The sequence below is a fragment of the Pipistrellus hanaki genome (assembly GCF_964339955.1).
Source record: "Pipistrellus hanaki genome assembly, chromosome: 4".
NCBI lineage: Eukaryota > Metazoa > Chordata > Mammalia > Chiroptera > Vespertilionidae > Pipistrellus > Pipistrellus hanaki.
The window spans coordinates 494,832-509,589 of record NC_140506.1 but is presented as its reverse complement, the minus strand read 5'-3'; positions in this window follow the sequence as shown (position 1 = coordinate 509,589).

Below are 14,758 nucleotides of genomic sequence, written 5' to 3'. Positions count from 1 at the left end.
GTCGAGTGAGTGACCAGCTGGGGGTGGGTGTGAGCAGAGTGATAACAGGAAAAGCAAACAAGAGCTGTCTGCGTCTCCTGCTCTCCCCGCTCCAGCCTCCTGATGGTGATGGTGATGGTGATGATGGTGGTGGTGGTGATGATGATGGTGGTGATGGTGGTGATGATGGTGGTGGTGATGGTGGTGGTGATGGTGGTGATGGTGGTGATGATGGTGGTGATGGTGATGATGATGGTGATGATGGTGATTATAATTGTGATGATGATGGTGGTTATAATGGTAATGATGATCGTTATAATGGTGATGATGATGATTGTGATGATGGTGATGGTGGTGATGGTGATAATAATGGTGAGAACTGTGCTCACCAGGAGCTACCTCTGTGGACCACCCGTTGGACCATCCATCGGGTCCCGAGGGCTGTGCTTGTGCAGGTCTCATGCCAGCTCAGCCGGTGGGGTGGTCCCCGGGGCATCAGCTGAGGAGGAAATGAGGTGCCCCTCGGGGACCATCAGCTGAGGAGGAAGTGAGGTGCCCCTCGGTGCAGGAAGAAGACTGAGCTGGGGTTCTGCTATGGACACGGAACAAGGACTTGGCATCTATTTGCCAGGCGCTCGAGATCCCTGCAACAGGGCTCCGACATTTTCCCGGGCTCATTGCTCCTCTGGGCAGGTGTAGTCACCCCATTTTACCACCACAGACTCTGCCTAAGGGACTCCACTGCCTTCCCCGAGGGCGTGGGGCAAAGAGGACTGGCCGGGCCCTGCCCACGCCATGGTCTCTCTCCATTCCCCGAAAAGTGCACCGAGTCTCAGACCCCGCTGCACTCCTCCGACCGAAGCCTGGGGCGTAGAAAGCATAGAATCAGAAGCATAACTTCACAGGTGATCGTCTCTTTTGGCTAAAAAATAAAAGTTAAAAAATAAACGGTGCAGCTGGATTCACGAACTGATATTCGCAAGCTTCAATAGAAGAGAAAAGGGAACAAAACAGGAGACAGGAGTCATCAACGCGCCTCACCTGCACGGTTCCCCAGCCGAGGGCGATGGAAGATGACACCGCAGGAGCCTCCGTCAAACACAGGGCTCCTGTGTTGTCTTCACCGTCCCCATGGCAACCTCGTACTGTTCCCTGCCAACCGGCAGCTCCGTGGGCACCAGGAATTCCCAGCCTCTCTGGTAGCACCAAGCCCTTCCCACAGTCGTTTGTATTAACATTTGCAAAAGATTAATTTCCCTTTGATTCAAGTAATCCCACATTCCCAAGACTCTCTGGGCGGGGGCACGGCCAGCTGCCCGGGGGCCTGCCGCGGCTCCGGGTCCCGGTGCCATGAATGGCTCATTGTCAGCGGCAAACCCGCCGTGGGGAGCGGAGAGGAGTCAGAGGAGGAGCCGTCCGGTTCTGAGCTGGGTCTGGACTCGTGGCCGTGGCCATGCGTGGCCACACCGGGGCTGCGGGCGGCCCGTGGCCAGGCCTCTGGGCTCGGCTCCTCTGGGTGCTGCCAGGACACTATCAAAGGTCAACTCACTTCCAACCAAGTCCTTCCTGGGGCCACACAGGGCCAGAGCGTCCCCCGGTCCCCAGGCACCGGTGAAGCACCAGCTGGATGCAGGAGTGCACACTGGATCTCAGAGGAAGGCCAAGGTCGCCTTCAAAGGCGACGCAGGGCTTGAGTGACTGGCCCGAGGCCCAAGAGATTTGGCCCAGCCTGCACCCTCTCCAATCTGGGACCCTTCGAGGGCAGTTGGACATCCCTCTCACAATCCAGGACTGCTGGCTTCCATTTTACCTAACTGCTTGCCTGTCTTCCTGATTGTTCCTAACTGCTTCTGCCTGCCAGTCTGATCACCCACTAACCACTCCCCTATCAGCCTGATTGATGCCTAACTGCTCCCCTGCCAGCCCAATTGCCCCTAACTTCCCTCCCCTGCAGACCTGGCCACTCCCAACTGCCCTCCCCTGCTGGCCATCTTGTGGTGGCCATTTTGTATCCGCATGGGGGAAGCCATCTTTGATCACCTGGGGGCAGCCATCTTGTGTGTTGGAGTGATGGTCCATGTGCACATTACTCTTTTATTAGATAGGATTTGTGTTTTTCTTTTTAACAATCGAAGAAAGGCCATATTCCAAGATAAAGCTCTCACACCAGCTCTCCAACCATCGCACATGTCAGAGACAAGGAAGCTGCTGAAACCGGTGTTGCTCAGTGGTTAGAGCGCCAGCCTGCGGACTGAAAGGTCCCAGGTTCGATTCCGGTCAAGGGCATGCATCTTGGTTGCGGGCACATCTCTGGTAGGGGGTGTGCAGGAGGCAGCTGATCAATGTTTCTAACTCTCTAGCCCTCTCTCTTTCTCTCTCTGTAAAAAATCAATAAAATATATTTTAAAAGAGAGAGCGAGCGAGGAAGTGACCCAGACAATGGCTTTGCTGAGGTGGCAACTCACCTGCCGTGGGCACCACAGCCCGTCTGCTCCGGCACAGAGGTAGCTGATCCATCACCCTCCCCTCTGCCCGCCCCTGCCCGCCCACACTCCACCGGGAAAGGGGAAAGGCGAGTGGACGCCCTGGACCGTGCCCCCGCGGCCGTCGGTGCCCAGCCCAGGGCGGGGGCTGCTGTGCGTGGAGTCACTTTCCCCTTGGCCTTCATCGCCACAGAGGGCCTGTTTGTGCCACACTCCGCTGTCACCGTGGGCCGCTCCCCCGCGGCGGCTGCCAGCTACGAATCCTGGCAGCGGCTGTGAAAACGGGGTCACGGCCGCCCCACGCCCGCGCCCGCTGGCACGGCTCGCCGCGCTGGGAAAGCCCAGACCTTTCGCGCCCCCGCGCCCTCCGCGCTGCACTAACTTCTAGAAAGCGTTTGTGCTGCAAGAATTCAAAAACCGCCTGCGGCCGGGGAGGGGGAGCGCGGCCCCGAGGTCCCTGGCTCCCGAGTCCGAGGACGGACGAGGCTCAGCTACAGCCGTCTCTGTCCCCCCAGTTTGCAATGAGTGCAGCCCTGCCCACCCGGCCTGCCCGACGTAGGGCAAAGGGCAGAGGGCAGAGGGCAGAGGGCATCCGAGGTCGGCGACCCTGTCCCAGCACCTCCTTCCCCGCCCGCGACCCCTGCTCCTGGGCTCCCACACTGCAGCAGAGCTCACCGGCCATGAGCCCTGTGTCTGGCGCCCTCCCAAGGGGAGTGGCCTGTGGAATCAGGCTGAAACCAGCTCTCCGATATTCCCCCGAGGGGTCCCGGATTGCAAGAGAGCCCAGGCCAGGCTGAGGAACCCCACTGGTGCACAATAGAGCCGAGAAAGGACCATGGAAGGGCTCCAGGGCGTGTCCAGCCCATCTTGCTCACTTCCAATCAGCCGGACCCAGCAGCAAGCTAATTTACCCGTAGGAGCATCTGCCCCCTGGTGGTCAGTGTACGTCATAGTGAGCGGTTGAGCAGTCTTAGCATATCAATAGCATATTACGCTTTGATTGGTTGGTAGGTTGTTCTGCCGTTCGGTCTATTTGCATATTGCCCCTTTATTACGTAGGATGTGATTTGTTTGTTGCTTAACTCATGGTAGGTAGACAGCGCAGTGTTGTCAGTGCGTTCACATGGTTGTGCAATCCGTTTCCAGGAAGCTCTCGTCTTGCAAAACCGAAACTCTGTCCCGTAACCAGCTCCCTCTCCCCCTCCCCTGCCGGGCACCGCCGTTCTGCTTCCTGTTTCTATGACCGACCGCGTTAACACGCCCTGCCTGGCGGCCACCGGTGTTTGCCCTTCTGTGACCGCCTCTGTCCTCAGCACCGAGCCCTCAGGGCCGTCCCTGCCTTCCGAGGCGAGTGACACCGTGTGCGTCCGCCCCTCGCCCGTCAGCGGGCACGTGGGTGCTCCCCCCTGGGGCTCCTGTGAGGGGCGCTACTGTGAACACACGGACTCGCAGCTGCTTTTCACCAGGATAAATCGGCTGCATTCTGCCTGTTCCTCCCGACTCGTGCCTCAGGGCCGGGTCTCAGACGCTCAGCTCCGCGCCGGCGGCTGTGGCTCAGGGCTGGGCATTGACTGTGAACCAGGAGGTCCGGGCACAGGCCCAGGCTGCAGGCTCGATCCCCAGTGGGGGGTGTGCAGGAGGCAGCCAGTCCACGATTCTCTCGTCGTCGATGTTTCTCCCTCTCCCTTCCTCTCCACATCAGGACGAGCTGAGCCGGTGGCTGGGGCTGTGGGGGAGCCGTGATGGGCGATCGCCCGAGGAAGGCGGCTCCAGGGCCGGGGCCATGTCCTGGGGGATGACAAGGCCCGTGACTGCGTGTGAGTCTGGGGCCGGTGTCGTGGCCCTAACACCTGAGGCGCCTGACCTCCCTCACCCTCAGGGCCGCCTCTGACCCGGCGGCGACAGCGCAGCCCGTCCGTCCGGAGCCCGTGCGGGACGAGGAGGGAGTGGCACGGAGGACAGAGCGGGCACAGGCTCCCCGGGTCAGCCTCGCTCCGGCCCGGCCCGGCCGCCCGCTCCCTCCCCCGCTCCCTCCCCCGCGGCCTTCCAGCGGCTCCTCCCCCTCTCTGTGAGGGGCTCCTGGTGCTCCGCCCGGCCGTGCCCCCTCCCCCCACGGCAGGCTCTCTGGCGTTTCCCCAAGTCGCCCCGTCTCCCCCACTTCATTCCAGCCCCGGCCCCGGCCCGGAGCCCCGGAGGCCCGGAGCCCCGGAGCCCCGGAGGCCCGGAGGCCCGGAGCCCCGGAGGCCCGGAGGCCCGGAGGCCCGGAGGCCCGGAGGCCCGGAGGCCCGGAGCCCCGGAGGCCCGGAGGCCCGGAGGCCCGGAGGCCCGGAGGCCCGGAGGCCCGGAGGCCCGGAGGCCCAGGCAGCGGCTTCCCCGCCCCGCCCGCCCGCAGCTGGGCCTCGCAGCGCCCACGCCGTCCATAAAGCCTCCATTTAGGCTCCTCATGCACACGCCCACGCTCCCCGGATCCCCCCCTTCTCCCCGGCTTCTCCCCGGCTTCTCCTCGGCACCCACCGCGGGAGACGCCACGCACTGTCCTCACACAGGCCTTTGTGCCCCGCCCTGGGGGGGCTCCAGACCGCACCCCGAAAAACCACGTCGGGAGCATTCTCCACGTGTTTGTCTGACTTCCCTCCTACGCCTGCACCAACACCCACCCCATTCCGCCACCCCATCCCCACCCCATCCCCCACCCCCACCCCCACCCCATCCCCCACCCCATCCTCACCCCACCCCCCACCCCATTCCCCACCCCCATCCCCCACCCCCCACCCCACCCCCCACCCCATTCCCCACCCCATCCCCCACCCCATCCCCCACCCCACCCCCCACCCCATTCCCCACCCCCACCCCATCCCCCACCCCATCCCCCACCCCCACCCCCACCCCATCCCCCCACCCCATCCTCACCCCATCCCCCACCCCATTCCGCCACCCCATCCCCACCCCATCCCCCACCCCATTCCCCACCCCATCCCCCACCCCATCCCCCACCCCACCCCCCACCCCATTCCCCACCCCATCCCCCACCCCCCACCCCACCCCCCACCCCATTCCCCACCCCCACCCCATCCCCCACCCCATCCCCCACCCCCCACCCCACCCCCCACCCCCACCCCATCCCCCACCCCATCCCCCACCCCCACCCCATCCCCCACCCCATCCCCCACCCCATCTACCCCATCCCCCACCCCATCCCCCACCCCACCCCCCACCCCATCCCCCACCCCCACCCCATCCCCCACCCCACCCCCCACCCCATCCCCCACCCCCACCCTATCCCCCACCCCCACCCCATCCCCCACCCCCACCCCCACCCCATCCCCCACCCCATCCCCCACCCCCACCCCCACCCCATCCCCCACCCCATCCCCCACCCCATCCCCCACCCCATCCACCCCATCCCCCACCCCATCCACCCCATCCCCCACCCCACCCCCACCCCATCCACCCCATCCCCCACCCCATTCCCCCCACCCCATCCACTCCATCCCCCACCCCCCACCCCATCCACCCCATCCCCCACCCCATCCCCCACCCCTTACCCCATTCCCCACCCCCCACCCCACCCACCCCACCACCGTGAAGCCACTGCCCGGATGAGACACGCTCTGTCCCTCCAGCACAGAACCCAGTCTGGTCCTCGGGGGGCCGAAGCTTGACCCTTTTACTGGTTTATTTAATACGTTTCTGTTGGTGTCAGAGAGGAAGGGAGAGGGAGAGGGAAGCATCCATGAAGAGGGAATCGTGGATCCGCTGCCTCCTGCAAGCCCCCTACTGGGGATCGAACCTGCAACGCAGGCATGAGCCCTGACCAGGCATTGAGCCCTGACCTCCTGATCCATAGGCCAATGCTCAGCCACGGGGCCTCGCCAGCGGGCCCTCCTGTTTCCTGTCCCGGGTGTGGAGTCCTGCTGAGGGCACGTCTCACAGGAAATCTGGCCTCGGTGGCCTCGTCTGCTGCCCAGAGACCTGGAGCTCCTGGGCGGACAGAATGCCTGTCCCCGGCTGCTCGGTGCCTGCACATGCAAATTAACCCGCCATCTTCGTTGGGTTACTTTGCATGCTCACTCCTGATTGGCTGGTGGGCATCTTGAAGGTACGGTCAATTTGCTTCTTTCTTTTTTATTAGTGTAGAGTCTTAAATGTGTTCATTTTTAATTTTAAAAAATAGCATCGGCACGTCATATCATCACCTCTGACATCACAGCCGGCAGCTTTGTTCTACAGACCTTTCCTTTGGCCAAAAGCGTGGTCTCCTCACGTCACAGGACCTGGCCCTTGTGTTTCGGGCGAAGCCGACGGGCGTGGGTGCCTGGAACTGCCCCAGCGATGAAGAGAAGGTTGTACCACAGGCCCATCAGCCCGTTTCAAAGGAAGACAAAATCCTTGTTCCTTTCTGTGTGTTGTTTTTTTTAGAAAATATTTTTTAAAACTTTTCATTTCTTTGTATTTATAGCATCATTCACTTCCGCAGTCACAGATTCTCCCCCCCCCCCCAAAAAAAATGCCACAAACTACTACGGATGAAAGCTGCTTATCAATTATACACGACAATGGATGGTTTACATAAATCCACTCATAGGTTAACTTGTTTCCAGAAACCTCTCTTTTCTCTTTTTGGCCAGTTTATCTAAAAAATGCTGCTGCAGATCTGTACAGCCTGCTGCTCTGTTCGGTGAAAAGGGAATTTCAGGAACAGGAGACACTGCTGAGGCCCCGGCCGTGCGGTTCTTCTCACACACACAGACCTGGACCTGCCCCGAGCCCTGCCTCCCGCCCCTCTGCCCACAGGGGCCGTGTTCTCCGCTCGCCAACGGGATCGGAGCAGCGGCCGCTCCCACGGCCTTCTTCCGAACAGAGACTGGGGAGCACACTTGCTGGAGAATCAGCTATTTTTTATCGTTTCTTCCGGCTTCATTTCAAGTCAGCTCGTCTCCAGTGTCCTGCTGCACATTCCGATTCAGCTCCTCCGTTCTGCGTCCTCGTTCACCGACGTTTGATTTGTTTCCTCTGTCATTTTGCTCTAAAAATTGGGGTCCTCCTCCCACTCATACAGCGGCACGCTGGGGCCACGCCAGAGCGCGATTGCGAGCCGGTCCCTGGCTGGCTTGCTCTGTGCCAGGGAGCAGCTGGACGCGAGCAGGGAGGGCCTTGGTTTCCCTCTGTTACGACACCGCGGCCGCCAGGTTGGGCTCAGGATCCCTGCGTCGTTTCTTCTGTGCTGCGATCATTTCCTAACACGGCTCCCCACCCCCCAAACCGGAAAATGAGAACACCGAACGGCGCCATCCTCAGGCTCCCCCGGGAGACGCCGGTCGTGGCCGTGGCCGGGCGTGGGTTTCAGCGGGATTTCCTTTTTTTCTTTTTTCTTTTTTTTTCTTTTTTTTTAATATATTTTATTATTTTATACAGACAGGAAGGGGGAGAGATAGAGAGTTAGAAACATCGATGAGAGAGAGTCATCGATCAGCTGCCTCTTGCACACCTCCTACTGGAGATGTGCCGCAACCAAGGTACATGCCCTTGACCGGAATCGAACCCGGGACCCTTCAGTCCCCAAGCCGATGCTCTATCCATTGAGCCAAACCGGTCTCGGCTCGGAGGGATTTTCACAGGCTCTGAGGACGGGACGGGGGACGGGGACGGGGACGGGGGATGGGGACGGGGACGGGGACGGGGGATGGGGACGGGGACTGGAGGAAGCGGGCGAGCAGAGCGTTGGGCAGGAAGGGCCTCAGAGACCACAGGCGGCTGACCTTGAATCCCCGGTGAAACCACTTCTTGTTCACGGTCACATTCCAGTCTGAGCAGCACGGTCTGAGGTGCTGTTAATGTTTTTACTTTAAGTTTCAGGGTGTGGCGGTGCTGACAAACCAGGCAGAGCCTCTCCGTCCGCGTGGCGGGAGCGGGGACCGTACGCCCGGCGGGCAGGGTCCCTCGGCCCGGCTGTCTACGCTCCGGCCAAACAAAGCCGAGAATTCCGACACAAGAGCTGCTCAGCCTCCATCCAGTTTGCTACATTTCGTGTCTTCTCGGTCCCCAAGGCCACACATTGGAAACATTACTGGGTGGAAGGTTCTGGAACTCCAGCTCCCTTTGCGGCCAAGCCCAGGGTCTGGGTCCCCCAGGGCCTGGGGTGGGGCCTGGGGCGGGCACGCCCATGACACCGTGTCCGTGGTTCCCCATCACGCAGGCCCCGGGGAAGGAGGGCTGTTAAATAATAATAATAATAATAATAATAATAATAAGGGTCCAGAACACAGCGGAGAACGGTGTCTGCTCGCTCTGCTGCTCTTCAGCAGCCAAGGTCAAGGTGTCCCCAGCCCGTGGTGTGAGCCCCGCCTTCCCTCTGGGTGCCTCCGTGTGGGTGGCTGCTGAGCGCATTGCTGTTGGGAGGAAATGTGGGGTGGCAGGAAGGAGAGTGTGGAGGAGGGATATTATCGCTGCACACACTCTCCCCGAACGCCCCCGGGGAGATGGAGCAGCCTCCTCGCGCCAGCTCCGAGGGAAAGGGCCAGAGCAGCTCACCTGGCGTCTGGCTCGGCCTCACTCATGAAGGGGATTTTGGGGTGCTGTGGGGTTGGGGGGACTTTGGGGTGCTGTGGGGTTGGGGGGATTTTGGGGTGCTGTCGGGTTGAGGGATTTTGGGGTGCTGTGGGGTTGAGGGAGCTCTAGGGGTGCTGTCAGGTTGGGGGACTTTGGGGTGGTCGGGTTGGGGGGTTTTGGGGTGCTGTGGGGTTGAGTGATTTTGGGGTGCTGTGGGGTTGGGGGTTTTGGGGTGCTGTGGGGTTGGGGGGATTTTGGGGTGCTGTGGGGTTGGGGGGACTTTGAGGTGCTGTGGGGTTGGGGGGATTTTGGGGTGCTGTGGGGTTGGGAGGACTTTGAGGTGCTGTGGGGTTGGGGGGACTTTGAGGTGCTGTGGGGTTGGGAGGACTTTGGGGTGCTGTGGTGTTGGGGGGACTTTGGGGTGCTGTGGGGTTGGGGGATTCTGGGGGTGCTGTGGGGTTGGGGGACTTTGGGGTGTTGTCGGGTTGGGAGACTTTGGGGTGCTGTCGGGTTAGGGGATTTGGGGTGCCGTGGGGTTGGGGGATTTTCGGGTTCTGTCGGGTTGGGGGACTTTGGGGTGTTGTCGGGTTGGGGGGTTTTGGGGTGCTGTGGTGTTGGGGGGACTTTGGGGTGCTGTGGGGTTGGGGGACTTTGGGGTGTTGTCAGGTTGGGAGATTTTGGGGTGCTGTGGGGTTGGGGGATTTGGGGTGCTGTCGGGCTCGGGGCGCTGGCCCAGGGAGGGTGTCTGGACCCGCGCACTCACCAGGACAGAGCAATCGGTGCCGGTGGGAAGAGCCGAGATGAAGCGGAGTTTGGGCCTCAGTCCCCGGTCCCGGCCAGAACCCCGGAGCACGCAGCCGGCCCAGCGGGGTGTCCGCTCTGCTGGACAGTGGGTGCGCCTCAAGGTCACCCAGCAGCCCGGAGCATTTGTCTATCTGCAAGTTACGTTTTTAAAACAGCTTTTCTGCCCGATGTTTACAAATCAAATATTTCTCTTTTTAATGGAGATTCCCAGCTTTTTAAAGAAATCAGGAGTGAGGGCCACGCTGGGCCTGTCTCCCTGCCACGGAAGGAGGGGCGGAGCCAGATGAGTTTCCAGCCCCTGCAGCCCCACCCACCCTCAGTCCCCGCCCACTCACAGCTCCCGCCACTCACAGCTCATACCCACTCACAGACCCTGCCCACCCTCTGTCCCCGCCCACTCACAGCTCCCACCCAATCACAGCTCCCACCCACCCACAGTCCCCGCCCACTCACAGCTCCCGCCACTCACAGCTCCCACCCACCCACAGTTCTCGCCCACTCACAGCTCCTGCCCTTCCACAGCTCCCACCCACCCACAGTCCCCGCCCACCCTCAGTCCCCAATCACAGTCCCTGCCCATTTACAGCTCACGCCCAAATCACAGTCCCTGCCCACTCACAGTCCCCGCCCACCCTCAGTCCCCGCCCACTCACAGTCCTGCCCAATCACAGTCCCCTCCCGCCCACAGCTCCCACCCAATCACAGTCCCCACCCAATCACAATCCCCGCCCACACTGTCTCCACACACTCACAGCTCCCACCCAATCACAGTCCCTGCCCTCCCACAGTCCCCGCCCACTCACAGATACTGCCCAATCACAGTCCCCACCCTCCCAGAGCTCCCGCCTACTCACAGTCCCCGCCCTCCCATGGTCCCCGCCCACTCACAGCTCCCGCCCATCCATTATCCCTGCCCACTCACAGTCCCCTCACAATCACAGTTCCCGCCCACTCACAGCCCCCTCCCAGTCACACCTCCTGCCCAATCACAGTCCCCGCCCACCCGCAGTCCCACCCGCAGTCCAGCATCACTAAAGGCTGGCAGTGGCTGGAGCTCGGAGTGCGAGGAGCAGGGAGCCCGGAGCGGAGCAGGTGTCCGCCGGGAGGAAGCGCTGCTAATGGGGCTGTTCCCGGACGAGGACACACGGACAGGCCAGGCATCAGCGGCCCAGGAGGCCACCTGGAGCCCCGGGGCCCCGCCAGCCAGCCCGGCACCACGCCTTCTGAAACCCTATTTGAGCAGACTTGCTCCTTCCAGGAGAGCACAGAATCCATAACAGATCATAATCCTCTAACAGAGGGACATGCTGACTGCTGCCCGCCTCAGAGATGGTGGTGCCCACAGCCACAGATGGCAGCGCCCTGTCCCCTCAGCCCCACCTGAGTGGCAGGCCCGCCCTCTGCAGCCTGATTGCCCGCGCCTGCCTCCGGAGCCACCCAGGCCCCTCAGGCCTGCGCTGCCGGCAGTGGCAGCAGTAGCAGCGGAGTTGTGATGGGGCGTCGCCTTCCCCTGATCGCCGGGTGGTCTCCCCCCCAGGGCTCCCGGACTGTGAGAGGGGACAGACCAGGCTGAGGGACCCCCTCCCCAAGCACTGGGCCTCTGTTTTTCAATAAATTATTTCACACAGAAATTGTCCTGGCCAGTTTGCTCAATGATTAGAACATCGGCCTTCACACCAAAGGAACACGGGTTTGATTCTGGTCAAGGGCATGCACCTGAGTTTGATTCCCCAGCTCTGCTCAGGGTGCATTCGGGAGCAACCAATTGATGTGTCTCTCTCACATCCACATTCCTCCCTCCCTTCCACTCTCTTTAAAAATCTATGGAGGAAAATGAGGATTAACAACAACAAAAATTATTTCACCAAAACACTTACAGCCCCATTCATCAGCTGCTTTGTTTTTAATCTTGTCTCCGCCTCTGAACCAAAGCTCCCGGTGTGAACCCAAACCCGGTTCTGTCCCAGCTACCCTGATAAGAAGCATGAGCCACATTCTGTTACCACGCTCTGTTCGCCGCGATGCTCTGCTCTGATTGGAAGCCCGCTCTCACCGCCGGGAGCTGTGCGCCCTGGGACGTGGGCGCCCACACGGGAACAAGGCCCAGGAAAGCTCCCGGAGGCACCGCCCGTGTGACCCAGCCCTCAGCCCCCCTCCCGCCCCTGCCTCCATTGCCTGGAACCTCGGCCCACAACATGGCTCCTTCGCCTGTGGCTGCCCTCGCCTCCCCGAGCTTCTCTGGGGCTTCACGACGCTACGTGCGGCCATTACCGTTAAAACACAGAGACGGAGGAGGCAGGGAGGTGTGCTGATGAGACACTCCATGTGAGAAGCCGGAGTGGCTGCCTGTCCCATCACGGCATTCGATCCACAGCCAGAGCTCCCTCCGGGGAGAAGAGTGCTGGTCCCGGTGAGAGCCATCCACAGGCCGGCCTCACTGCTGACCTGTGACGGCACCGCGCCCTCAGCGGCCGCCATCCACCTGCAAACACACACACCCTTACAGGTGCACACACATGCACACACGTACACATATGCACATGCACACACTCGCGCGCGCACCATTTCCTGGGGCAGGAGCGTCTTCACATGGACTTAAGCTCCCGTGTGCGGGCCCGGGGGCACAGGCCTGGGGTGGCCGGGGGGAAGGTGGAGACGGAGCTCCGGGCGGCCGGACCCGACAGGCTCCCTAGGACCCCAGCGGCGGGGGCAGCAGCTCCGGGGCGGGGGCAGCCTCCCCTCCCCATCGCTGTCCACAGGGCCCTCAGCGGGGACGCTCCCGAACCCCGGCCCAGACGGGGAGAGAGACACGCTGGCAGCTCCTTCCCGCCGAGTCCCGTTCGCCAAGACCTGGAGTCCACGACCCACCCTCCCACCCACACCGTCTGCTCACCTGCTTCTCCGCAGACAGAGCAGAGCCCCCGGCTCACGGAACGCCGAGCAGGCACGCGCGGCTCACGGGGCCGAGCCGGTGCCTCGGGCTGGGGCTGCCCCGAGGCTCCGCCGGCTCCACGGGCTCCACCGCCCCTCCCAAGCCCAAGCCACAGGAGGGGCCCCGACTGAGGCCACGTAGAGGGCGGCTGGACTGACGGGGGAGGGGGCTCCTGGCCCCAGCTCTGCACTCAGCCCCCCAGGGCACCCCATATCCTTATGGGACTTGAGGACTTAATATTCCTTCTTTTTTAATGTTAAGCTGACCCAGCCTGTGTGGCTCCGTGGTTGAGCATCGACCTATGAACCTGGAGTTCACAGTTCCATCCCAGTCAGGGCACACTCCCGGGTTCGGGCTCAATTCCAATAGGGGGTGGGCATGCAGGGGGTAGCCGATCCATGATTCTCTCTCATCATGAATGTTTCTCTCTCTCCCTCTCCCTTCCTCTCTGAAATAATTAAAAATATTTTTAAAACAAATAAAATAAAATAATATAAAAATGCTGAGCTGTCTGGGCACACAGACCCCTGCCAGGTACTGCTGTGCATGGCGGCCGGCACAGGTGGGCGGCGGGGGGGGGGGGGGGGGCAGTCTGGACAGACTGGGAGGCTGAGAACAGGTGGGGAGGCCACAATTCAGGGTCCCAGCACCTCTCTGAGCCTGGAGTCCCGCACCAGGTCTGGGGCCTAGAGTCCCCGCACCCGGTCTGGGGCCTAGAGTCCCAGCACTCAGTCTGGGCCCAGGACCTGGGGCCTGGACAGGGTGCCCTGCAGGCGCAGGTCTGTCCCACCAGAGCTGCTCGGGGACAGAGGCCCCTGTCACAGGACAGGGGAGCCTGGGAGCCCGCAGGAGCTTGGGGGGCGGGAGGGGGGGAGACAGCTCTCGGGCCTGCATTGGGTGCCCCTGAGCCAGGCCCAGCCCACAGCCACACGGGGCTCGGAAACGGCAAGAGGCTGAGAGGCCAGATGGGGTCGTTCAAACGGGCAAAACGCAAAACCCACAAAGTGAAAGTCAGAATCCTCTGGCTCCCAGGATCCCGCTCTGGAGGCTGCAGCTTCGCTGGCACCACCCAGGTGTGTGAGAGGCCACAGCTGTGGGGCGCGGCCACAGCGTTTGGACGGGTTCGAGCCTCGGACTAATGAGAGGCACCGTCCCCTCGTGGCCACGGGCAAGTCCCAGCCTGGAGGCGGGGCCTCCCAGCACCGTGACAGCCAGCAGCTGTGGTTGTGAGCGTGAGCCTGTGGTCCGAACGTGTGGCCCCACGTGCCCGAGTGATAGAGGCTGCCAGTAAACAGAGCTGGATCAGGTGTATGTGATTGAGGATCGGCATCCGCGAGAATGCTGTGAGCATCTGAGCACGCCCTTCCTTTCCTCGTGGCATCAACTATAAAAGACGAAACTTGAGTCCCACCGAGACCCAGCATCTCCTCTCGTGTCTTCTCTGAGCCTTCACCGCCCCGTCTGGGTCACATTGGCCCTGCCGGCGCGGCACAGCGGGCAGGTGCGGCCGGCGGAGTCAGGTGAGTGTGGTGACAACAGGCAGGACCTGTGCTCCCGCGCGGCGGCCGGCCCCATGCGAGTCCTCCCACGCGGTGGGAGGCCGGGGCGGGCTGGGGGCCGGCGGTGCTCAGTGCCTCGTCTGTGGATTCCAGGAGCAGTCCCGCCGATGAAGGCCGGTGCCGAGACCAGACAGGAAGCGCGTGCACAGCCCTGGGTCCTCCGCTGTGTGCACGCCCCTGCTCAGGACAGACGTGTCCCCAGGGCAGCGTCTGGGGAGGGGGGGGAGGGCGCGGAGCCTGAAGGACACGAGCATTCCAGCCCGTTTCCCACCCTCCGCACGCTCCGCCCTGTCCCACGCGTGTTCGCAGGACGGAGCGGACAGGGTGGGCGTGAGGGAGCGTGTGGCCCCCTCACCTGCATCCCCCCAGCCCCACCCCCGTCCACTGGGTGGCCAACAACGACATCCAACCCACTGTCCGTGATTGTCAAACCAGAAAAAAAGTTGCCAATA